Source organism: Eptatretus burgeri, chromosome 12, assembly GCF_056783735.1.
Source record: "Eptatretus burgeri isolate ZD-2024b chromosome 12, Ebu_testis_v1, whole genome shotgun sequence".
NCBI classification, from domain to species: domain Eukaryota; kingdom Metazoa; phylum Chordata; class Myxini; order Myxiniformes; family Myxinidae; genus Eptatretus; species Eptatretus burgeri.
This window is the reverse complement of record NC_140972.1, coordinates 24263406-24290522: the sequence shown is the minus strand read 5'-3', so window position 1 is coordinate 24290522 and position 27117 is coordinate 24263406. Positions and strand designations below refer to the sequence as shown.

At 43.2% G+C, this 27117-nt stretch overlaps 1 protein-coding gene and 1 long non-coding RNA gene across 3 annotated transcripts in view; both read left to right on the top strand.

The window, feature by feature from the left end:
• The window catches only part of LOC147015259 (guanine nucleotide-binding protein subunit alpha-11), a 664748-nt gene that overhangs the window by 270919 nt on the left and 366712 nt on the right, over positions 1-27117 (top strand). The window lies entirely within an intron of this gene.
• On the top strand, positions 16320-25863 carry LOC147015264 (uncharacterized). Its single transcript, XR_015050260.1, has 3 exons — positions 16320-16557; positions 17682-17784; positions 24530-25863. It is a non-coding gene; the product is annotated as an uncharacterized LOC147015264 (long non-coding RNA).

Here is a 27117-nt window from a genome sequence, read left to right as displayed (position 1 = left end):
TCAGAGATGGCTGAACGGATGTGAATACAGACAACACACTTTTTCAGGTTTCCATGCTGGTAAAAACGGATTTTTCTTTCATTATTGCAAAAAGATCAGGACTTATTGACGTCTTCTTTTGTAATATATTGCAAAATGCTTTCAATCCTAATTTGGCATGGGAGCAGCTAAATGACTTTAAAATGTTTGGTTGAGGAATGCCAAAGCTACTTCTTTTTTCTTCTTCTTCTCTCAGCAGTTGTTATGAACCCACCTTTTCTTAGGGGGTCGGACGAGGGAAGATTGGTCCAAGTCTTCACAATCCAGCTGACCAGGCCTGACGTTCAACTAGTTAGGACAAGAATTTGGAATTCCTGGACATTCAACTTCTGGACATTCAGTTCGGGCAAGAATTTGTAATTTGTTCATGGTGCCGGTGATAACTCGCCTACTATTCACAAATGACACCATGTGATCTTTATGTCTACCAACTAATGCTGGCAGATGGGACATGCGGCTTAATGTCCTTCCGAGGGACGGCACACACATCGATGCGTCGCTCTGACTCCGAAACACCGGGATGACAGTTTATCACTGGATCAAGATCCAAAACCAGGCTCGTAACCGATAAGTTATCCTGCCAGCCCTAATGCTCAAGCTCTTTATCCATTCATTAATATCGTAATGAAAAGGGTCGAGTTGGATCTTTTTTAAACCAGTTCTTGGCAAGTCAGATATTTCAAAGTGCGACTTCCATTTATATGAAAATTTCCCAAAGTAAATGTCTCAAAACAATTATCAAACCCAGACACATTGACCATATTTTTCTGTAATGAATTTTAAAACTTTTTACGACTCTATGTAAGAAATGCTTTGCGTCATCAATTTCATCATTGACTTGTTATTACCATCATTACCACGATCTATGTGCAAAATGTTATTAAATTACACCCAATATGGCATTCCGCATTCATTGTGGACCAAACGGTGATGGGTAATAAAATAAAAATCGTAAAATAGCATACAGGGTCATGTTAGTGTTCCGGTTATGGAGTTTATGCTTACATGTGTTACGCAAATTTGTATATTGAGTACAATGTAATTATAATCAAAAATTCGTTTTCTCGTGCCTGTTTATCAAATCCTGTAATAGATTTTTGTTTGTGGTGTAATTGAAGTTTCTTGCTAATTTGCCAATCACAGAGTTCTTTATCCAATACTAGAAAGCATCATGTGCTTTATAAAGATGTGTTTTCCTGATATTTTGGACAACTATGCATTCCCAGCTTTGATGCAACACAACGACGAAGGCCTTTATGTCTGCCAGTCTGCCAGCACACCTTGATGTATACTCAATCAAAATATTCTCGAACACATTGGAATACTGACTTAAAGGCAGAATAAAGAAATTACAATCCACACCTAAACTTGCGCTTGATCCAAAGGAGGAATGGTGCAATATTAATCCTGATATCAATGTATAAAAACATTTATAAATAAATAATGCACTTTGTAGTATTTTCCCACGAGGCTCATTACTTTTACTTGTCTGATTAATAATTATTGTCATTATTTTTGTAAATTCTTCATTGTAAATACTTTTTGTGAATACATTTGTAAACGCTTCAAACAAAAAATTGTGTTCTAGTCTTCCTCCCTTCTTATGTGTATTCAAATAAATTCGTTCTTAAAAAAATCCAACGAATCCTTCACCCAAAATCTAATAAATTCGTCCTTGGCACACACCCAACCTGCCTACCAAGAATTCTGTGACTCGATATGCAAATCCTTTTCAAATTTCTAATCAATCGGATGAAAATTGAGGATTTTAGAATTTGACAGAGTTGGTGGGTGACCTTTGACCTTTTGACCTCAAAAAACTTCTTACTTATGACGAACTCTACCATGTGGTGAAGTTTCGGGACGATCCGTTTAAAATTGTGACCTGCAGGTGATTGAATTGCAAACAAACAAGCAGACAAATGAAAAATCGTTCATAGAGTGACACTTGGCAAAATGGAACGACACTCAGTACGGCACATACCTCCGCCAGGCTGAATAGTTTACGTTTTGTATGCCACTGATAGATAGGATCTGAATCCAGACCTTAACCAAAATCGAATTGGCTTGTTCTTGTCACATAACCAACTCATCCAACCAGTTTTGTCATAACTCCACAACTTTTTGAGATCGCATGCGATGTTTGAGACAGACAAACCTACAGACAAACGCTACAAAAATTTTTTCGCTAAGTAAGAAACAGACAGACAGAATAACGCAAAAGATGAATCAATACACTTCAAAAATCTTCGATTTTCGCAAGTAACAAACAGACAGAGGTGAAAACACAACCTCATTCCACTTTCGACGATGTCGGTAACTTTGGATGTGCAGAGATGAGGAAGCCGAGTGACATTAAACAAGAAACTTATATGTCTGCCTGAGCTTTCCTGTGCCCTGAGAAGTGAGCGCAAGCCTCAAAAGCCTTTTCAACAAAAGCATGACTACTAGTGCTACTACTACTACTACTACCACCAGCAGCCCCAATTATCCTCACTTTCTTGAGGGGTCAGCTAGAAAATGTTTTTGGCCTAATCCTTTCACAAACTGGCTGGTCAGGCCCAATGTTCAAATTAAGGTACAGGGATTTGGAATGTTCCGGGGTGCCGGCAATAACTCACTGACTTTTTCCGAAAGACAATGTAGGATCTTTATTGTTCACCAACGGCAAGTGCTGTCCAACGGTTCCTCCTTTAATGGATGATGCACAGATCGATGCAAAACCCCAGGGTGACAGTACATAGCTGGGTCGAGTTTTGAGACAGTACATACTTTTAGGATATATATATATATATATATATATATATATATATATATATATATATATATATATATATATATATATATATATATATATATATATATATATAGACGGTGCACATATCTTTACTCCCTAGGTAATTTGGGATTCTTTTGGGATTCTTTTTGCCAAGGGATGAGACAAATTATCATGAGATTGAAATGCACACACACAATGCAATAAGATGAAAAAGAAGGCTTTCATATTATTGACTAATTTTCAGTGCCTTCAAAGTATTCACACCCCTTGACTTTTGTCACATTTTGTTGCTTTACACTTTACAGCCTAAATTTAAAATGGATTAAATTGAGATTTTTTTTGTCACTGATCTACACAAAATACCCCATAAGGGCAAAGTGAAATATTTTTTTCCAGAAAATTTTCATATTAATGAAAAATTTAAATCTGAAAGGTCTTGAGTCAATAAGTATTCAACCCCTTTGATATGACACTCAAAATTAAGCGTAGGTGCATCCATTTTCCTCTGATCATCCTAGAGATGTCTCTACAACTTGATTGGAGTCCATCTGTAGCCAATTAAATTGATTGGACATGATTTAGAAAGAATCACACCTTTCCATATAAGGTCCCACAGGTGACAGTGCATGTCAAAGCAGAAACTCTCCCATGAAGTCCAAGGAACTGTACGTAGAACTTTGAGACAGAATTATGAGGAGTCATATATCTGGGTAAGGGCATAAAACAATTTCTAGTGTTGAAAGTTTCCAAGAGCACAGTGAGCTCCATTATTAGGAAATGGAAAGAATATGGAACTACCCAGACTCATCCGAGAGCTGGCTGTCCGACCAAACTGAGAAACCCGGCAAGAAGGGCCTTGGTCAGGGAGGTGACCAAGAACCCAATGACCACTCTGACAGAACTGCAGAGTTCCTTGGCTGAGATGGGAGAACCTGCTGGAAGGACAACAGCCTCTGCAGCACTTCACAAATCGAAGCTTTTTGAGAGAGTGGCCAGATGGAAGCCACTCCTGAGAAAAAGGAACATGACAGCACACCTGGAGTTTGCAAAAAGTCACGGGAAAGACTCTGAGAGCATGATGCAAAAGATTTTGTGGTCTGATGAGATGAAAATTGACTTTTTGGCCTGAATGCAAAAGAGTTACATTTGACGGAAACTGAGCACAGCTTATCACCCATCTAACATCATCCCTACCGTGAAGCGTTGAAGTGGCAGCAACATGCTCTGGGGATGCTTTTCAGTGGCAGGGACGAGGAAACTTGTAAGAATGGAGTAAACGATGAATGGAGCCAAATACAGGGAAATCCTTGAGGAGAACCTGCTTCAGAGTGTAAAAGACCTTGGACTGTGGTGAAGATTTATGTTCCAACAGGACAATGACCCAAGCATACAGCCAAAGCAACACTGGAATGACTTCAGAACAAGAACATGAAAGTCCTTGAGTGGCCCAGCCAAAGCCCAGACTTGAATCCCATCGAGAATCTGTGGAAAGACTTGAAGATTGCTGTTCACAGATGCTCCCCATCCAACTTGACAGAGCTTGAGCAAATATGCAAGGAAGAATGGGAGAAAATCCCCAATTCCAGATGTTAAAAGCTGATACAAACATACCAAAGAAGACTTGAAGCTGTATTCACTGTCAAAGGCACCTCTACAAAGTATTGATTCAGGGGGTTGAATACTTGTTTGAGTTAATTAGATATTTCTGTATTTCATTTTCAATTGATTTGTAAAGATTTCTAAAAGAAACATATTTTCACTGTCATTCTGGGGTATTTTGTGGACATCGGTGACAAAAAAAAAACATTTAAATTTAATCCATTTTAATTCAGGCTGTACCACAACTAAATGTGACAAAAGTCAAGGGGTGAGAACACTTTCTGAAGTTTCTGGAATTAATTAATTTATACGACTTTTACAGCCTTTATTTTATTTTCATTTAATGAAATACTTTAACACTGTAGAACACAAATGATTACTTCCAAGAAATTCAGTTTAGCAGTACTTGGCCATGTTAAATATGGTGGTGTATAAGAGTTGTGTATAAGACTGCTTCAATCGCACTAACCTTCCAGAATTTTTTTCACGATCTTTAAAATCACTATATTATTCAAAGTGAAGTATATACCTGAACACTGCATGGGGTAACGTGTTCTATGAACTCTCTTGTTGGTTTAAGTAATTCATAAGCTAATTGTGAACCTTGGAGCTCCTTTGAGTTCCGTTGTTTGCTTTCTGTTTGCTCCTCAGTCTTAACCTTAACATCATCAAAGCTTAAACGTTTTTTAGTTCTCTATAATATGCAGGATTCCCAAGCGCAAGTTTTAATTTAGCACATCAGTTTTTTTTTTTGACAATGAATCTTTCCTCTTAATGTTGAATTTTGCTTGAAATATAAATTATACATTTCTCTTTCAGCTTATTGTTTTTCACCCAATGTTGTTTGCCATTATCATAATCAATATTATGTTTCATACAAACTTCATCAACCCTGTTTTTAGATTTGCTCCAAATCTGAGGGTTTCCTTCTTCATCTAATCTCTTATCTAAGTTTGTTCCAGGACCACTGCAGAAAGAATACCCAAGTAGGTGTTATTTACAAGGAATCCCAGTTGTAAATTACTTCCTGATAAAAGGTTTTGTATTGTACAAGTGGTGGGGAAAAATTGGGTAAATGAGGGACACCAAGTATATTGAAAGCAACGGTTTCTCCCAGCTGTGAGCCATGTGTTAATTAAGCAAATAACCTCCCAGCATGATTATGGTCATGCGTACAAATACTGCACAGGCCTGGTTGCCCACAATTATGGTTAGCATGGCTGCAAGAGGAGACCTCAGTGACTATGAAAGAAGGTGATTGTTGGGGCGCATTTGGCAGGAGCTTCAGTGACAAAGACAGCTCACTTTGCTGAGGTTTCACAAGCAACAGTGTCTAAAGTGATGTCAGCATGGAACTTTGAGGGAAAGATGTCATCAGCAAAGGGCAACAGTGGGCCGAAGCGGATACTCTATGATTGTGGTATCCGTGCATTAATTTGAAGTGCAAGGCAAAGCAGGCGAGTAACTGCAGATCAATTGACTGTAAATTTCAACCTGAGACGTGAGCATCCAGTTTCATAAAAAAACGGTCCGTCAAGAACTCCACAGAGTGGGATACCATAGTCGGGTTGCCGTGCACAGACCACTCATCACACCTGGCAATGCACATTTGCCAGTCCAGTGGTTCAAAGAGCACAGGCAATGGACTATCGAGTAGTGGAGAAATGTGATATGGTCAGATGAGTCATCCTTCACCATGTTCTCAACAAATGGGAGCATGCATGTGTGGCGACAACTGAAACAACTCTACAACCCTAAGTGCTTGGTTCCAACAGTGAAGGGTTCTGGTGGTTCTTTAATGGGGGGTGCATTTTCCTTGCATGGTTTGGGTGCAGTTATTCCCTTGAGGAGAACCTGCTTCAGAAGGCAAGGTCAATGCCAATCGCTACTTAATAGTACTGAGTGATCATCTTCACCCCATGTTTAAGCATTTCTTTCCAGCAGGGAGGGGCATCTTCCAGTTTGACAATGCGCCCATCCACAGAGCACTTGTGGTCACCCAGTGGTTTTATGACCTAGCACTGGTGTTATCCATATATCATGACCTTCTCAGTCACCAGATCTGAACCCAATCGAGAATTTATAGGATATTCTGGAACAATGCTTGAGACAGCGTTTTCCATCTCCACCAAACAGTTGTGAGTTGATTGACTTTCTCCTGGAATAATGATGCTACACCCCTCCTGCACAATTCCAGATGCTGGTGGACTCTATGCCATGGTGCATACAGGCCATACTGGCCGCACGTGGTGGCCCAGCACCCTATTGAGTGACTTTACATTGGTGTTTCCATTTTTTGTCCACTTCCTGTATATCACCACCTCTTATTCTCACTTTGTTTTAGCTTTCCTTATATATTGGTTCACGAGTCAGTAAGTGACCATTATATTCGTTATGGGTGTGTGTCTGTCTGTCTGTCTGTCCTGAGCATAGCTCCGTGGGTTTTGATCCGATGTTGATAAAATTAGGGTGCGAGGTTTGTATCATGATCGAGTTGTGTTTTCCGAAGAATGGACATGCTGCGCCCATTATGGGCGGAGCCACGCCCAAAAAATATGTTTTTAGGGGGTAGCCGGTTTCAAGTTACATCTTCTCCGAGGGGGTTTGTCGAATCTGGCAGGGGTTTCGGTATTTGGTTAGCCCAATGGCACCTGCATAGCCCCACGGAGCTCGATTTTTCATTTTCGTCCCAAGGTCAAGGTCACAAGGTCACGAACTTAGAAAATGTCAAAAAAAAAATCAATAAATTGGGCATTGAGCTCCTAGGGTTTTCAACTGTTTCGAATGAAAATTGGTATGCAAGTAGTGCTCTTCGAGTTCTACAACCTTCATCATTTACGTTTTTCCCGATTCCCGCCAGTTTGCCCGTGGCGTCCCCTCGAAGGTAAAAAAAATAAAAAAGGCGAACCGTGTACATTGCTCGTGAACCATCGCCGTCTCCAGACTTGTATATTTTAAAACAAATGAACACTTTTTCGTTCCACACACGGAACATATCCCACTTTGTATAACTTGACTAGCAGGTGTACCCAGTGTTGCTGGACAACACCGCTTGTGGTCAGATTCAAGTTTCGTGTGGAGAGCTCACCAAGTGGCGTAAACACTCAAGCAAGTACTCCATTCAAAACCGTTGATAAGGAACGGCTGTCCTGGCAAGCGCGAGCAAGCTGCTTGGTAACTGAGCACACCCCTGGACATCTCGACAGCATACAGTACATACAAAACGCTGACAAAGGGACAGTTGTTTTTAATTAAAAAAAAAAACTTCACATATTAATCATGATGATTTTCGTTGTTATGAACATGTACCTATTTGGTCTTCCATTTGATGTGAATTGAATATATTTTAATCCTGTTCTAAATTCAATTGAATAATAATAATAAACATCATGAGTCAGGATCAGGTGTCCAATCAAAGCAGGGTTCCATCAAAGCGGGATGTCTTGGTACCCGATCATCACTGCCAGCAGTTATAAAGTGGCAGTTCTAATTTTGTCTCTTATCAATTACAAATTTATAAAAGACCAAAATTAAAAAGTTAAAAAGGAATAGACACTGAGGATAAAATTCCTCCACACCGTTAGAATCAAGAAGAGAATAGAAATAGGCCCCTGGGGGAATGTCAAAATAAAAAGAACACAACCCCCAAGGACCAATTAAGGGCACCAAGCCATAAAAGAAAGGGGACCAGTCCAGAAATGGAAATTTGCGCTTCCCGTCCGTTTGGCAAGATCCATTCACTTAGACAAACATAGAAACCATGCACACCATACAAAAAAAAAAAAAAAAATTAAAAAAAAAAAAAAAAAAAAAAAAAGGGGGGGGGGGAGGAAGGAGGGGAGATAGGGAAGTACCAGCCTCAAACCTCTTCATACTGACGATGGCCCGACATGTGCTCAATATAAATATCCCGGGATCCCTTTATGGCATCAATACAACAAAGCCGACGCATCAGCTTCCGGTAAGACCGGGAGATTCCCAACCGGTTCAGGGCCGACTCATTTCCAGGGAACCACGATCCCAGTGCCCCCACTATGAACCCAAGCACCTGGACATCCTTGCCCTTAGCCACCAATGCTTTACGCAGTCCTTCATACTTTTCCCTCTTTGCAACTGCGCAAGTGGCAAGGGCATCGGAACCATTGTCAAAGGGGACAGCAATGTCAACAATTGTGATTTTATTTCCCTCCACCACAGTGATGTCTGGTCTTTCATGTGGGGAGGGATCACCGGGAACATGTTGATCTACATATACGTCCCCATGACGAATGGCCTTGACCAGGCGACTCTGGATCATGTTGTGACGGCGGCGAATGGGTACCATACCCGGGGGACAATGGTCAACAATGTGAGCCAGAGTCTCCCGGGGATAGCAACACCGCCGACACCCCTGGGGGGCAGCGGGATTCCACCGATGGGTCACAGCATTAGTCGGGACACAGTTCAGCCTTGCCCGATGCACAAACCTCCAATCACAGAAGCGCATAAACGAACCACTGCGAATCCATGAGGAACCATTGGCAAACTTATCCGTTTTCAGTGCAGCGGCCACCTTTCCCTGGTCCGGGAGGCCGAGCAACCGCTGTGCAAACTTCTCCCTGGTCCACTCCCGAAGTGCAGAACACACGTCTTTAGAGCTGCACTCTCGGGAATGGCCCAGGGTCACAACGGGCTCCCCTGAGAGGGCACGACGGACAGTCACATTCAACCGCCGCGTCGCGGACCTCACCCGAGACCAGAGCGTGGAAATTTGGCTGCTGTACCCGGAGTTCGCCAATGGCCCTTCCATCGAGCCAGACAGGAACTTATCCACGTCCGACTCAACGGGAACACAGCGGATCGTCTGGTGGACGACCGACAAGAGCTGCTGCGTGGCAATGCCGCGTAAGGAAAGGTCGCTGGAGGACAGCATCCGCACCGTCTGAACGACAGTTTGGATGTCTGCCTCCGACCCCGGGTGTTGAAGCCCTAATCCGCCAACGTCCCGGCCCGCGAAAATATAATTATTAGAAGCGCGGACCGGAAGCTGGCAGATCTCCTTCGCCGCACTGACCACCGCAGATACCAGCCTATTAACTTGTTTCTTGGTCGTCTCTCCCGCGCGCAACGCGAAAGAGAGGCAGGGCTGGACAAAGGTCTGAATCGCATCCAACTTTTGCCATGGTGCTAGCAATGATTGTTTAATTTTGAGGACGTCCGCCATCATGTTGGTAACCAATGAGCAGACGTCCTCATCATCTCTATACACACCGATGGGGGTCCCGAGGTAGCGATAATGCTCCTCGCTACTCAGAGCTGGCATGGTTCGACCCTGAATCGAGAATAACACATCACCGACCCTGACCCCCCCCACGACAGAAAAGTGACAGAGAGGCACACTTAGCGGGCTTAAACTCCAGCTGCAACACATCAGCATTAACGGAGGCCACGTCAAGAAGGGTCGAAAGACCCTCCCTGGTCCTACTCAGGACAACCAGGTCATCAGCATATGCCAATATAGACACCGGTTGCCCATTAATTTTGACGCCGTGACCTCCGGCCGCAGCAGAAGCCTGCACCGCACGCACAATCAATTCGATCGTGAGGTTGAACAGGATCGGCGATATGGGGCATCCCTGCTTCACCCCTGACAATATAGGGACCTCGCTAGTCGGGCCATCGTCCGTATTAAAGGTAGTGGAGGCACCAGTGTAAACATCTCGAAGCAGGTCGATCAGCTCCGCAGACGCGCCCATCGTGTCCAGTGCGGCAAAAATAGCTCCATGTGGAACACTCCCAAACGCATTCCGAAGGTCCAGCCAGGCAACAAAAATATTCTTCTGATTCCGCCTGGCGTCCTTCATTATGGTGTTTAGCAAAAAGGAGTGCTCGAAGCAGCCTTCACTGGGCCGAGAGCACTTCTGGGCCTCACTCAGCATTGAGTGCCGGAGCGCCCAGCTGCGAAGCCGATCAGCCAGAACCGCCATAAACAGTTTATAGAGGCAACTCTGGAGGGCAATCGGCCGAAAATTTTCTGGGTCCCCGGTGTCCCCTTTCTTGTGGATCAGGACCGTGGTGGCCTGCTTCCATGAAGCGGGGATACGGAGCGAGCGCAGACATCGGTTAAAAATTTCCAATGTCACACGACACGCCCCATCCATTCGCTTCAGGTGCTGGTACTCAACACGGTCTGGTCCCGGGGCAGAGTTACTCATGCGCCCAAGTCGGGCAGAGATCTCTCTCTCTGACCAATGGGCGCACTTAACGCTGCCCCCTCCGCACGAGCCTCGTCAGTGGATGACACATGTTTGGAGAACTCCCGGGAAATGACCGCTGGGTCGACATTCTTGGCGGAGAACACCCGGGAGAAAAAAGCCTCCACGGGTTCCCTCCCACCAGAATATCTATCCTCAGCTTTCCCGAGGACCACCCTAAAGGCACGCTTTCTGCTGTGCCTGTACAGCTTCTGAAGGCGACTGGCCTCCTGGGGGTCATACCTCAGCCCGGAAGCACCCGCCATACCGGGACGGTCAGGTCGGGGACGACTTGGGTGCGTGGGGGCGTCTGCACCGCGTCCACCACGCCGCGGTCGGCAACGGTCAACCAGGGCATTGGCAAACGCATCGCAGACCTTTTCAAACTCCTCCCACAACACCGCGTTCCTCAACTGACCAACCCAATACTCAGGAAAGCTAGGGCCAGCATCAACACCTGGGGGAGGGGAGACAGGCCGTGGAGCCGGGGGGGCGTCGCGCCGGGGCGGGGGAACTCGAGACCGGTCGGCAACCGAAGCGGGCGGAGCCGCAACCTCAGTCGCACCCGCGGGCTCAAGCCCCCCCGCCCCACCGCGGCCCCCCACCCTCTCCACACTACCGCTCAACCCCCCCCCCAGCCCCAGCACCCGCAAAAAACTGTCACAAGCCTCCTCGAAAGCAGGCCCCTCGGGGGCCTCAAGAATAGCTGATACCAAGCAGTCAAGAACCCGGGATGTTTCCTCATCACATCGGGGGATAACCCCGACAGGGGAACCCTCGGTGATGGGCAGCACCGGAGACTCACTGCAGGCAACTAATTGTTGTTCCAATAGGGGGACACCCACAAGGGGCTCGAAGACCCGGCTAGACTCCAGAATCAGATCAGCCTGCCCTCCAGAGGGGCAACCCAAAACTGGTGACCAGGACCTCCGGAACGACCGCCGCCTACTACCACCGATTCCACTCATATTTACAATACGCGGGCCGGCCGCCCCGTCGTCAGAGCCATAGCTCTCGGCCGGGACGGCCGGACCCGGTGCATCCTTTGTAGTAACTTGGGGCACCTGTCTAGAATCAGCGCTAGTCTTAGCCAGCCATCGTCTCGGCAGTCGATTACCCGAAGGCCCAGCGATACCGGCAGCGGAGGGGCGAACTCTGTCCTCTTTCCGGTGGATTTGGAAATGGTTCGCCGCCTTCCTTGCCGTATCGTATTCCAGGTCGCACCTCGAGCATCTAAAAACTGAAATAAAAGCGGTCTCGGCATGAAACCGCTTTAGATGTCGTTGTAGGGTCTGAAAATTAAAAAAAGTCTCACGGCACAGTGAACAAGGCCACCGGTCGGGAAGCGGGTACAAAAATACCTGGGTCTGGGGGCCGACGGGGGCGTTAGCCTCCGCGGCGACCACCCGGTGCATGCGGGCGATGTGTCAACGCCACCCCGCGAGGGTCGCTAGGTTTTTACCGCAGTACTCGCAGGGGAACGTCTCCACATCTCGAGCAGCACCTTCACCTCGCTGGTAACTGAGCACACCCCTGGACATCTCGACAGCATACAGTACATACAAAACGCTGACAAAGGGACAATTGTTTTTAATTAAAAAAAAAACTTCACATATTAATCATGATGATTTTCGTTGTTATGAACATGTACCTATTTGGTCTTCCATTTGATTTGAATTGAATATATTTTAATCCTGTTCTAAATTCAATTGAATAATAATAATAAACATCATGAGTCAGGATCAGGTGTCCAATCAAAGCAGGGTTCCATCAAAGCGGGATGTCTTGGTACCCAATCATCACTGCCAGCAGTTATAAAGTGGCAGTTCTAATTTTGTCTCTTATCAATTACATAACACACCAGTATACAAACGCCACACAAAACAAGTCCTGGTGAGGGGCTGCGATCTCTGATTGCTCTTTTTCTTGTTTAATATTTGTAGCTTTATCAATGTATACTATAAGAGAGCCATTTGTCTGTCTGTGTGTGTCACCATTTTTCTCAGAGATGGTTGAATAGCTATTCATCAAACGTTTAGAAGTTCGTCAGTGAGTGCCTGGGAGTGTTTTAGGCAAAAAATTGTTTTGAAAATTTTGAAAAAAAAAAGTGTTTTTTGGGATTGTTTTTTTTTTAATTGCTCTATCATGCCTAAAGCTGTTGTAGCTGTGTGAAAGGATATACTAAATGATCCCCGACCCCATTCCTTAGTGGGTGTCAGAAAGTGTTTTAAGCAACCACAAAAAAATAGAAGGAAAAAAAAAAATCGGTTTCTTCAAAATGCCAACAGGGATAGAACAGCACCGGGCAACCTCAAGTACCACATGGCAACCTCGAGTACCACCGGGCAACATCGGGTACCCACCGGGAAACCTCGAGTACCACTGGGCAACATCGGGTACCCACCGGGCAACCTCGTGTACCACCGGGCAACATAAAGTCCCTACCGGGCAACATCGGGTACCCCTGCTCGTGTTAGTATAAAGCCAGTCTTTTATTGAAAATAAAGACAGAAAATCTCCAATTATTCTGTTATAGATCATATTTATTAAAATATTGAACGCCTTTTTCTTGAAAATACACTGATATACTGACGATCCCACTTTGTTGACAGAAAGTAAAGAGGACTTGATGAAACTGCTGCAGACAATGAAGAAGGAAAGTGAAAAAGCAGGTCTTGATTTAAACCTAAAAATGATTTTTAAAAATCTTGTCAATTGAGAAGATCAATGTGTCCACATTTGGAGACGATCGTGTGGAAATAGGGAAAAGTTTCCTCTTCCTGGGTTCTAAGATTGAAGTGAGTGGAGAATGTGGAGGAGATGCTAATCGATGGTTATTGTTGGGGAGATCAGTAATGTCAGGGTTGACAAAGATCTGGAAAAACAAATATGAGACAATACAAACCAAGAGGAGCCTGGTTAATACTCTGGTATTTAAAATTGTAAGTTTTGGATGTGAGTCGTAGACAGTGAAAAAGAAAGAAAAGAAGATTGATAGTTGTGGAATGTGGTGTTGGAGACAAATGTTAAAACTTCCATGGACTGCAAGAAGAAGAAATAAATCAATCAGTGCTTGAAGAAATGAGACCACCATGAACATGAGAAGTGTTGATGCTCAACCAGGAATCTGTTATACTTTGGACACCATGTTGTAGAAAACAAAAAATCTGTAGAAATCGACCATGTTGGGAATAGAGGAAGATTGATCAACAACTGAAGGTATGCTGATGATACTTGATGAAACTGCTGCAGACAGTGAGTGAAGAAATGTTCTCTCACATGCAGCAAACTGCATCATTGTATCCCATTTCATGATTCATTTTAATGTGTTTTGATTTGGAAAGGTACTTTCTGGACACGTGTGTGTGTGGGTATATATATATATATATATATATATATATATATATATATATAGATATATATATATATATATATATATATATATATATATATATATAGGTATATATGTGTATATATATATATTTATATATATATATGTATATATATATATGTATATATATATATATATATATATATATATATATATATATATATATATATATATATATATATAGTTACGGATCTGGAAACCATTTGCATTCAACATACAGGTCCCAAAAGTTAGTTATCCCGTTAAGTACATGTGTTGTCAGATCCCTTTCCTTTTGCCTAGTGGGAGAATCAAAAACGTGCGTTTCGACTTCTTTTCGTTGGGTTATTAAATCTTTACCAGCGAAGACCATCCAACAAACAAACCGTCAACACCACTGAACAAGCGCTTCACCCGCCCAACCAGCGACCCGCTGTTACGAGGCAAAATCTTGGTGAAGTACCTTTTTGGGTGAGTCCACACATATGGAGTGGGCGGGCTTCCCGGTATGGCCGAAATCCCGCCCAATAAGGGCGGACCCATGGAAGCCCCGTCCAATTGGGGCGAACAGTGACGTCAGTTTCACCAAGACCCCTCCCCGCTGAGGGAGGTCCATAAAAGTTACAACGCCATCCTCAGCGGAGAGTTCTGTAGAGAGGAGTGTTGAGAGTTCTGAGGGGGTTCGGTCGTGAGTTCTGAGGAGTTCTGAAGAGTTCGGTGGAGAGGAGTTTTCACGGTGGTTGGGTCAGGAGTTTTCACGGTGGCTGTGAGCAGTCTGGTTCATTCTTCACGGTGGTTGTTACGGGGAGAGGAGTTCTGTGGACCCCGACTATTCACCACGTGAGCTCTGCCACGAGCCACGAGTCCCACATGTGCAACTGGGAGCAAACCGATGACCTTTGGCAGGTGCCGCACTACAGAGCATGCTTTTCCTCCGACGACCAGGTACCCACCGAACTCTGACCTCCAGCTCGTCTCTCTCCTCGGCTGCGAGGGTCCAATAAAGAACTCTGGGTTTATTTTCATTTGTGTGTGTGTCTGCTTGTGGGCCCGTCTTTAAGTAGAATTGAATAAGTGTTTTTGGATCATTGTAAATATTCCTTGCTTGCATATTCACGTTAAGTCTTGCTTTGTGTCTTCATTTACTGTAAATAAATCATCACAGAAATGTTCCCAGTCCGTTTCCGTTCCTTCTTGCATTGGTCCAGCATGGTTCGGATCTGAGTTTAGGTGGGGTTTTATCCCCGGTAATCGGACAATTGTAGCCGGGACATCCTGGGCAGGCCTGCTTGACTGCATCCGAGCCGGAAAGGTGGGTGGCAGAGTGGTAGTCGGTAGGTGTAATTTTACCGCATGGTTACTTAGGTACATTGGATCTAGACAAAATAACCCTATGCCACGCGGTCGAGATATTGGCGTTCCACGGTCGGTTAAACGACCCACCAGTTTGCGGAGTTATCCGAGCGACGGCCTATAATTCTGAAGAGTCCGGTGGGGATCGACATAACCTCCCCCACCTCGTGGTCGTGCTCGCCACCAGACCTCCGGCCTGCAACAATACATATATATATATATATATATATATATATATATATATATTATACATATATATATATATATATATATATATATATATAAATATATCTACACACAGTATATATCAAAGGAGTAGACAAGCAACTTGACCCTGAGGCCAAAATGCACACTCATATGAAAAACACACTTCCTGACCCTAACGTCAAAAAACGTGTTCTTACGGGAGCCACTTTTTTTCTGGATTAAGAAGCTCCTTTTTATATAAAAAGGTAAAATGAAATGAAACATTGTGACAGCTAAAACGTACATCAGCCTGAAGACCAAAGTACAAGTTAATGCAAAGCTTGTCCAAGCAAAACATGGGCACCTTGGCTCGAAGGCCAACACGGAAGGTCACACAGGAGGCTGACAGTGGAACACTTTTTAGCCAGTACATTTACACATCATTGCTTAAAGGGTATTTTAATTTTTTTAAATCAAACTTGTGATTTGCTTGAACAAACATGCCATCATTGATATCAGAATGGATTGACCATTCAATGGAGGTTGAACCAGATGGGATAAACCATCAACGAAACAGAGTTCTCTGCGAGTAAAAGAGAAAAGGAGCACCCTGTAGGGAAAAAGGCTTGGTGGATGGTGGTGCTCAGGGTGACGCCTGTACGATATTCGTGGCTGAACCTGCCTGAGGGGGCACGTTCCAGGGAACGAGGATGGATAGAGGAGGGGGCTGCAAGGCATTTGGTAATTAGCGAATAAATTTGGCAGGAGCCTCAGGCCTCCCTGGCGGGCCCAGAGGAGGCTGGGTGGATAACAAGGCGACGAATCCCGGACCGAGCGACGGGTCGGATTTATAACGTCGTTTGGAAGGCGGCTAATGGCGGCTGCACCGCTGTGAGTCCACTGGCAGCACTAAGCAGAGAGAGAGAAAGGCGCGGCCTCGGCAGCTGACAAACAGCATGGGAAAAGCAGTGTACATCGAAGGATGCATTTCCTCTGAGGTGCCATGTTTTTTTATAGCAGCTTCCATCCTCGCAGTCGTGACATGTCCTTCTCATTAGCAGCACCGCAGTAAGTTCTGATAAATATTTAATTGAGAAATTAATTGCAAAACCATCGGATCTCTAATTGCGCATCATTTTAGAGGCGAGTGTTCCATTGTGGCATGATCAAAACTTTGAATGAAGAATTTTTTTTTCTTTCTCTCCAAAAGTAACAGCGTGTGCCATTTATTTATTTATTTATTTATTTACTTATTTATTTTCATGGGTCTCTGCTAAGGCCTCCCTTCGCGACCATACTTCACTCCGTCATGCTGCATCACCTTACACGTGGGCCAAATCCGCTGCACGGACACTTTGACTGCAGGTGGTTCGTCACAGCAAAGGGTGTGATGGCCAAAGCAGCAAAGCAAACCCCTGGGTGAGACGCAATATCCTGCAATGTGAAAAATGCTCTCCATGAAAACTCCCCACGAAAATAGGATAGAAAGAAATTCGAACATGGTGAAAAGGGAGGATTTGTGTTGTTGGTGCAAGCGTACAACAATGAAATAACTGCAGTGCATTATATACACAAAAGTTTCACCCCATTGTGTACATATTTTAAAAGTCTGTTCCAGGCACATGCTGGGTTCGGACAGCAAAGTGGAGGTTCTGCTCATGGTATCCAAAAGTATGGAGGTTTAAAATTGAGGAGCTCTTTAACCCAGGTGATCAATGAATAGCTTTTTCCGCTACTACATCATGCCTGTCCACCTGCTATGGTGAATATGGATGTTAAGCAAACCGTGCACAAGTTCCATGACGCTGCTGTTCATCAACATCTAAGGTATCTGAAAGATGTTGGGGACAGAAGTAAAGAGTGTGGGCAGGGGGCGAGGGGGGGGGGTGTATGAGGCACGATTGGTTGCATGGCCTGCAAAATAAGTTTCCTTAACCAACAAATCTTTCTAAAATCTCTGCTGAATGACCACACCTTTTGAAGGAAGAGTTCATTACCGTTTTATTCCGTTTCACAATTAACATATTCAGTATACTCAATACTGTTCCATAATTTGCAGCGTTGGCCACAGTACAAAGATTGTATCTAATGTTGGTTTTCTCTGCTGATCGGGTGTGTACAGTGTCTTTCATATCTCCAAGAATGCAGAATTGTGACCATTAATGCTTACGTTCTGAGCGTTAATTCAAACCACATCAGAATGCCTTCATATCCCAACTCACAAGGTATGTCAACTTGCTCAATTATGTATATGATTGTGTAACAATTTGTTACTGCCATGAGAAAATATGTTATGGATATTCTGGGGAATATTTCAAGCTGTGCAGGCCTTGAACTGCCAGTATAAACCTGACATTTAAAAGTTTAGAAACCTTTGATTTGTTTTTATTCAGTTAGCGGGATTTTTGGTGGAAGTGCCTTGTTATTATATTGGTTACATCTTTAGTGCCCATCCCAAATTACTCTGGAGGTATTAAGAGTGAACCACAATAAAATAGACTAGCCTCACATGTAAGCCAGACCATGCGGAATATCCCCCATTCAGGTCAATAATAAGGGAGCTGAGGTCTTATGGACAATTCAATAGGATGTGACGATGAAAGATATGACACTCTTTGACTCGACCAATCAAATACGTGCACATTGTCACACCTGTACAAAAAAAAGCCCGTTTTTTTTGAGAAACAGAGCAGTCGTCAATGACCACGATTAAACGATGCTGTTGGGATTTTATCCAAATTGGATGACGGGTATTCTGATGGCTAACTGGGACTTTTATTCCATTCCCAAAGCTGAAAACGGGAATTGAAGTGTTTTCTTGATCGAATTGGTGACATGTAACGATTGGTGTTTCCGCTGATGCAGCGAACCCTTGCTATCTCTCAGGTTCCATCATTTTTGGCGACTGTTATGGTGAATGTGTCATTCTGTGGTTTTTGCACTGTTCAAATGTTAAACGCTGATCGCTGGAATTTCCCACTCACATCAAGACATTTTTCATCCATTCAACTGAAATCCTTCCGTGTGATCATTCAGACTCTTTTCATGTGACTTGAGTGACATTTTATCACTTTCTGACATCCATCCATCCATTGGGACCATACTCTGTGCAGAGCGTGTGTGCTGCCAAAGCAGTCTCCTTGGCTACTGGACACAATCCTGGACGGGTCACCACTCCGACACAGTATACCAGCAAGCTGGCACTCATTTTGCCAACCTCGGAAGGACGACAGGTCGAGTTAACCCCACCTGGTATTAATTCAACAGCCGAGTGGGATTTGAATTCAGGATCCTCGGATCCCAAAGCCCACCACCCTAACCATTAAGCCAACACCAGGCATACACTTTCCGACAGGAACCTAACAATGAAGTTCTTTTGGATATTTTGCACAAGATATCTATGTCTTAAAAAATATTGATGTCCAGGCACCATTGTCATGTATTGATGGGTGGGGGTTAGTGAAAACTGAACAGAATGAGTGGGAAAGTCATGGTTGAGTGGTATCATGAGGTCTGGGGTGTGCCCGGGGAGGTTTTAGGCGGAAAAATTATATACACATACATTCATAATTATGTGATCACATGAGATCTTCATATTTTAGAATAAGCCAAACTTCCAAATGGGGTAATATAATTTGGAACAGTTTAATGCATATTGTTCAGCAATTCAAAAAGTTTATGATAGTGGAAGATCATTGATGTCATTGCAAGTGTCGACGCAAGCATGCTTGAGCAATCCTTGCAAGATCGAGAATATCATCTTGATATTCTCCAGGTCATGAAGGATGCTCATGTCGAAGTGGAATAACGACAATGACAATGTCAAAGTGGAATCCCCAATATTAATTTCCAATTGGTCACTGGCTTTGATACCAATAAAAATTTTTTATTACGGACCCCTTGGCACCAAAAAGCTATATATGGTGCCAAAAGAAAGTCTTCACCACTTTTCAACATTTTCACCTTTTATTACCGAATAGCTTTGAAATAAATTGCATTAAATCAGTCTTTTTACACCTTTATTTACACATTGCAACCCACAACTTCCAAATTAAAAACAAATTCTACAAATTTCAGAAAATTAACTAAAAACACAAAATTAGAATATCTCGGTTGGATAAGTGTCCATCCCCCTTATAATAGCAATTGTAAATTATCTCAGGTGTAACCAATCACCTTCAAAATCACACACCAAGTTAATTGTCCTCCACCTGTGTTAAATTGTAGTGATTCCAATTATTTCAGAATAAAATCAGCTGTTCCTGTAGATTTCCTCTGCTGGGTAGTGTATTTCACAGCAAAGACTCAACCATGGGCATCAAGGAGTTTTCAAAAAACTTCTGGGATAAAATTGTGGAAAGGCACAGATCAGGGGATGGGTATAAAAATATTTCAAAGGCCTTGAATATCCCTTGGAGCACAGTCAAGACAATCATTTAGAAGTGGAAGGCGTATGGTACCACCAAGACCCTGCCTACATCGGCTGTCCCTCCAAACTGGATGACCAAGTAAGGAGGAGACTGATCAGAGAGGCCATCAACAACGTTGAAAGAGCTACATGCCTTTCTGGTAAAGAATGGTCACTGTGTGCATGTGACAACAATATCCAAAGCACTCCACAAGTCTGGCCGGTATTGTATGGTGGCAATAAGGAAGCCAAGACCCAAAAAAGCTCACCTTGAATCCCGTTTGAGGTATGCAAAAAAACCACTCCGAAGATTCTGAAGGCATGTGGCAAAAAGTTTTGTGGTCTGACGAAACCAAGATGGAACTTTTTGGCTGAAATGCAAAACGTTACAGGTGAAAATCCAACACAGCACATCACCCAAAGAACACCATCCCTTCAGTGAAGCATGGCAGTGTCAGCATCATGTTATGGGATGCTTCTCATCAGGAGGGACTGGGGCACTTGTCAAGATAGAAGGGAAAATGGATGGAGCAAAATATAGAAAAATCCATGAGGAAAACATGTTGCCATTTGCAAGAGAGCTGAAACTGGGATGGAAGTTCACCTTTCAGCAAGAGAACAACCCGAAGCACACAGCCAAAGCTACACTGGAGTGGCTAAGGAACAAAAAGATAAATGTCCTCGAGTGGCCCAGTGAGAGCCCCGACCTAAATCCAATCGAAAATTTGTGGCATGACTTGAGGATAGTTGTCCATCAACGCTTCCCATGCAACTTCACTGAGCTTGAACAGTTTTGTACAGAAGAATGGGCAAATATTGCCCAATCAAGCTGTGTAAAGTTGGTAAAGACCTATCCCAACAGATTCACAGCTGTAATTTTACTTCATTATATTTTTAAACAATGTCGAGGCTCATATGAGAGGTAACACATAGAACGTATAAAAAGGGGAGCAGGAGACAAGAAGGGTGGGAGAGGGAAGGAAAAAACAGTGGGGAACAGAGACACGAGAAGATCTGTGGAAGGGAGAGGTATGGGGCGGGGTACACAGGGTAAACAAGATGGACACTACAGGGACTTTCAGGAAGGAAAACAAGGAATTTGAAGGAGGTGGGTTTGGGGTGGATTAATGGGGGTAGAAAAAATCATGGTTGTTGATCGGGGTAAGAGATGGTGGCGAACAGCTGTTTTGAAGACCTGGCGGGAAGAGTGGGATTGAAGAGAGTGTGGGAGTTTGTTCTAAAGGTGGGAAAAAAAGAGAAATGAAAGAGTGAAAGTGAGCAGTGATTCTTGATTTTGGTAGTTTTCCCAGAAGGGAGTTGCTGGCGGACCTTGAGCGCGCAGCAAAAATATGGGTGGGGGTGGGGAGGGTGGGATGTGGATGGGGTGTGCTTACACATATCTCAGACAGAGCAGGGGGGCAAGGCTGGAGAGGAGATGGTAGAAGACAGAAAGACCACCGACCTGCCTGCGGTGAGAAAGTGAGGGACTCAAAGACTCAGCCTCATCGCAGGAGATACCAATGATCCTAAATGCCTTCGGTTTCCACAGCGTGAAGCCAAGAAAGGTGAAAAGCGGGTGCACCAGCCCAGAGGGGAGAGCAGAACCCCATCAGGGTGTGGACGAAAGTTTTGTATGTGGTCAGGAACTCAGATGTGCCAAGGATGGACTTTGCACAATGGAGGATTCCCAGTCGGTGACTGGCTTTGTAGGCCAGTTTGGAAATGTGGTTTTGCCAGGAAAGATCATGGCAGATTGTGAGACCCAGGATGAAACCACGATGGAAATTGCGATCAAAGGTGCTTTCACCAAGTATTAGTTCAGGGGGGTGGACACTTATCCAACCAAGATATTTTAGTTTATTATTTTTAATTAATTTTCTGAAATTTGTTGAATTTGTTTTTCACTTGGAAGGTGTGGGTAACAATGTGTAAATAAAGGTGGAAAAGTCTGATTTAATGCAATTTAATTCAAAGCTATAAGGCAAGAAAAGGTGAAAATTTTGAAATGGGAGTGTAGGCTTTCTAATGGGCACTGTGTATCCAACAAACAGTTTCAAATAGAGCACCTTGCCACCATTAGGGAATTTAAATTTCATCAAATGTGACAACCAATGCGAATTGTTGCTTATGGATTGCCGGTTCAATGACATAAAACACCATATGCATTTTTGCTGGCTTCATCCCTACCCCATTAAAAATCCTGTGCGGGCACGGGCAACTTGCGGCAATGCCAATGGGTCAATATAAACCTTTTGAGATGCTGTTGTGATTGAAAGTTATAAAGGTTCATGTGATTACTGCGTGTATATGTCTATATATATAAATATATGTATATATATATATATATATATATATATATATATATATATATATATATATATATATATATATATATATATATAGATATATATATATATATATATATATATATATATATAGATATATATATATATATATATATATATATATATATATATATATATATATATATATATATATATACATACATACATATATGAATGAGCGGGGGTGTGCTTACACATTGTGTAAGCAAACGAACCGTGTTTCTTGTCTCGGGTCGCTCAACTGCATTTGATTTTTCATTTTTTTTTTCATTTCTGTATTTTTTCATTTATGAATGTTGAATGACGATTCTGTGATTTTTTTTTCCGGTGCACCGGCTTCGATGTCCATCGGCAAGAAAAATTTCATCTTTCGATATCCCCCGGAAGGTCCCGATCTTTAATATCAGTCAGTCAGTCAATCAGTGGTTAGAAAGAGCTATATATATATATATATATATATATATATATATATATATATATATATATATATATATATATATATATATACACTCACACAGTGGGGAGAACAAGTATTTGATACACTGCCGATTTTTTCAGATTTTCCCACTTACAAAGCACGTAGAGGTCTGCAATCTTTATCATAGGTACACTTCAACTGTGAAAGACGGAATCTAAAACAAAAATCCTGAAAATCACATTGTATGATTTTTAAATAATTAATTTTCATTTTATTGCATGAAATAAGTATTTGATCACCTAGCAACCAGTAAGAATTCCAGCTCTCACAGACCTGTTAGCTTTGTCTTTAAGAAGCCCTCCCATTCTCCACTCATTACCTGTATTAACTGTACCTGTTTGAACTTGTTATCTGCATAAAAGACAGCTGTCAACACTTAATCAATCAGACTCCAACCTCTCTACAATGGGCAAAACCAGAGAGCTGTCTAAGGACATCGGAGACAAAATTGTAGACTTGCACAATGCTGGGATGGACTACAGGACAATAGGCAAGCAGCTTGGTGAGAAGGCAACAACTGTTGGCATAATTATTAGAAAATGGAAGAAGTTCAAGATAACAGTCAATCTCCCTCGGTCTGAGGCTCCATGCAAGATCTCACCTCATGGAGCCTCAATGATCATGAGAAAGGTGAGGGATCAGCCCAGAACTACACGGCAGGACCAGGTCAATGACCTGAAGAGAGCTGGGACCACAGTATCAAAGAAAACCATAAGTAACACACTACGCCGTCATGGATTAAAATCCTGCAGCGCACGCAAGGTCCCTCTGCTCAAGCCAGCGCATGTCCAGGCCCATCTGAAGTTTGCCAATGACCATCTGGATGATCCAGAGGAGGAATGGGAGAAGGTCATGTGGTGTGATGAGACCAAAATAGAGCTTTTTGGTTTAAACTCCACTCGCCGTGTTTGGAGGAAAAGGATGAGTACAACACCAAGAACACCATCCCAACCATGAAGCATGGAGGTGGAAACATCATTCTTTGGGGATGTTTTTCTGCAAAGGGGACAGGACGACTGCACCGTATTGAGGGGAGGATGGATGGGGCCATGTATCGCAAGATCTTGGCCAACAACCTCCTTCCCTCAACAACAGCAATGAAGATGGGGTGTGGCTGGGTCTTCCAGCATGACAACGACCAGAAACACACAGCCAGGGCAACTAAGGAGTGGTTCCATTAGAAGCATCTCAAGGTCCTGGAGTGATCTAGCCAGTCTCCAGACCTGAACCCAATAGAAAATCTTTGGAGGGAGCTGAAAGTCTGTGTTGCCCAGTGACAGCCCCGAAACCTGAAGGATCTGGAGAAGATCTGTATGGAGGAGTGGGCCAAAATCCTTGCTGCAGTCTGTGCAAACCTGGTTGAGAACTACAGGAAATGTCTGATCTCTGTAATTGCAAACAAAGGTTTCTGTAACAAATATTAAGTTCTGTTTTTCTGATGTATCAAATACTTATTTCCTGCAATAAAATGCAAATTAATTATTTAAAAATCATACAATGTGATTTTCAGGATTTTTGTTTTAGATTCCGTCTTTCACAGTTGAAGTGTACCGATGATAAAAATTACAGACCTCTACGTGCTTTGTAAGTGGGAAAACCTGAAAAAATCGGCAGTGTATTAAATTCTTGTTCTCCCCACTGTATATATGGTGTCTCCCAAAAAATACAACTTTTAAAATGCTTTGTTTGATCCTAAAAAAGCAGTAATTTTGTCACTAATGCTTCATTTCTTGTTGCAGAGAACCTGAAGTTTATTTTGATACCAAGCAAGTGCCAGAAAAATGCCAAGACTGACCGTACAACAACGGACGAAAATTGTTGAACTTTGGCACCAGACGAAAACTGTCATACAGGTGCAACGTCTTTACTCGAGACATTTCGGTATCCACTTGCGCAATGCACCAAACTTTCGGACAATAAAGTGCACCATCGCAAAGTTTACCAATGTGGGAACCATCTGTGACCTTCACAAGGGTCACAGTGGTCAGAAGAGGACAGGTCGTAGTGAAGAAAATGCAGAAATGGTGAGACAGGCGGTTGTTCAGAGTCGAATAAAATCGATTCGACGACTTTCTGCGGAGACAAACATTCATAAGAGCACCGTTCAGAGGATCCTTCTCCAAGACATTCATGCCTTTCCATACAAAATTCAAACAGAAACGGTGCTTACTGATCAACAGTAATGCAAACGAGTAGACTTTGCAAATTGGTTCTCAGGAAAGTTGGAGGAAGATGCAGACTTCCTCAAAAAACTTCACATGACGGACGAATGCCATGCTCACTTGTCCGGGGAGGTAAACAAGCAAAACTTTCGGTACTGGGGAACTGAAAATCCTGGTAATGCATCAACTGAACTGGTGCCTCGATCTGTTCTCAAAGTCACCATGTGGGTGGCGGTTGGTTGGTATGGGATAATTGGTCCATACTTCTTTGAAGATGACCAGGGATGCACTTGCACGGTAAACCAGAGGAACTATCGCGAAATGATTCAGGAATTCTATCTGCCTGAGCTACGTACTCAGGCTTGTAGGAGAAATAACCTGATCCAAATGAGAACCCAATGGTTCCAGCAGGATGGGGCACCATTTTGAGGGCCGCTTTATCTCCCTCTACGAAGACGTTGAGTGGCCACCGTATTCCCCTGACCTTACTCCTCCAGACTTCTTCTTGTGGGGGTATCTCAAGGACAGGATCTATGGAAACCCTAGGCCTCAGACTGTTGATCAGCTGAAGGAAAACATCCACCGAGAAATCCAGAACATTCCTCAGGAAACGTTTCCCAAAGTGATGGAGAACGTGACAACGCGTTTGCAGGCAGTGATCGGACAACGTGGAGCCTACGTCGAACATGTGGTCTAAAAGAAAACGACGATTCTATACCAAAATCTAAATTTTGGTGGCAATTTTGACATTGGTACAATAAACTTCAACCTTTCAGCTTTCTATCCAGCCATATATCTTATTTAAAAATATATGTCATGACCATCCTCTTTGCAGATGAAAAGTTGTTTTATTTTTCTGGTACACCCTGTGTATATTTATATATATATATATATATGTGTGTGTGTGTGTGTGTATATGAACAGTGATGATTCGCCTCACTAGTAAACAACAGAATGGGAACTGAAGTAAAGACATCAGGGAAATGTGTTGTGTGCAAGGGGAGCTTTGATTTCTTTTTAAAGCGTCGATTTGATGAATGAGCTACTGACCCATTGACCTCCTCATGATACCACCCGCCTTTGATCCCAGGCACCCAGTGCCCTGTCCACGCAGGTGTGGGAATCCCCAGGCCATGATTGGGCACCTGCAGCCCCAATCCCAGTCCCCCACATGCCTCTCCCTGCATGTCATGTCTTGTTCTATTCCACTGCAGGTTACAGGCGGATAGGATACACCTCGTGTCACTCTGTGAAACATGCTTTGAATCACGCTGTTTGTGGTAACATGATCACGTGAAGCAAATTGGAGGTATTCGTCTACATCTTAATCTGTGAACTGAAGCAATGACTTTGATACTTTTTTAATTTATATACTCTTCATTCGATCATTCAAATGTACTTTCATGAACAAAGAAAATTTCATTTCAGTTTCTGCAGTGGTTATAAATTGGGAAAGGTACAAATTAATTTAATTTTTAAACCTCCATATGGTCGTCTGTGCACTTGTGACAGACACTGGTAATTCGGAATCTATCCAGGGTATTTCCATTCTGTGGATAAATGAATTCCAAAGTCCGCGTAGAAAATGGATAGCCGGCTTAATTTCACTAATGGATAAAGGAGGTGACATTTTGAAAATAGGAAGTTATAGGATAAGAGATAGATCCATGAGCCTCCTCGAACAAGGAACACTGGAAAATATAAATGACGAGAGCGAAGATAGGGTGAACTTGTTTATCCGGCCCTTGAACTGCTGCAGGTTGTAAATGGTGGGGGAAAGCTCACATTACATGACTGACATGGCCGATCCCAAAATTTAGCAATGTAAGGAAATAAATAAGAAGCACGTTTATGCGTGCTCCATGACATGCACAGCCTTACTTACTGGAGTTGCAGCATATGACACTTTTAGTCGGATACAATTATTTGTTGTATGGGGAATCCGTTTTTTGACAGCTTTGATAGCTCAGAGATGAGTATGCTCCAAAAACGGATACCTCCAGCTTTCACTTTACTGCCTTTGATGAGGATGAGGATGATACATTTGTGTGAAACCTGGTAAATTGCTGGTTACCCTGTGCCATCAAAGGTGGAAAGAGGTTGTTTTCTCCCCTGTTTGTCTGTCTGTCTGTGAGCAGGATATCTCAAACAGTTGTGGACGGATT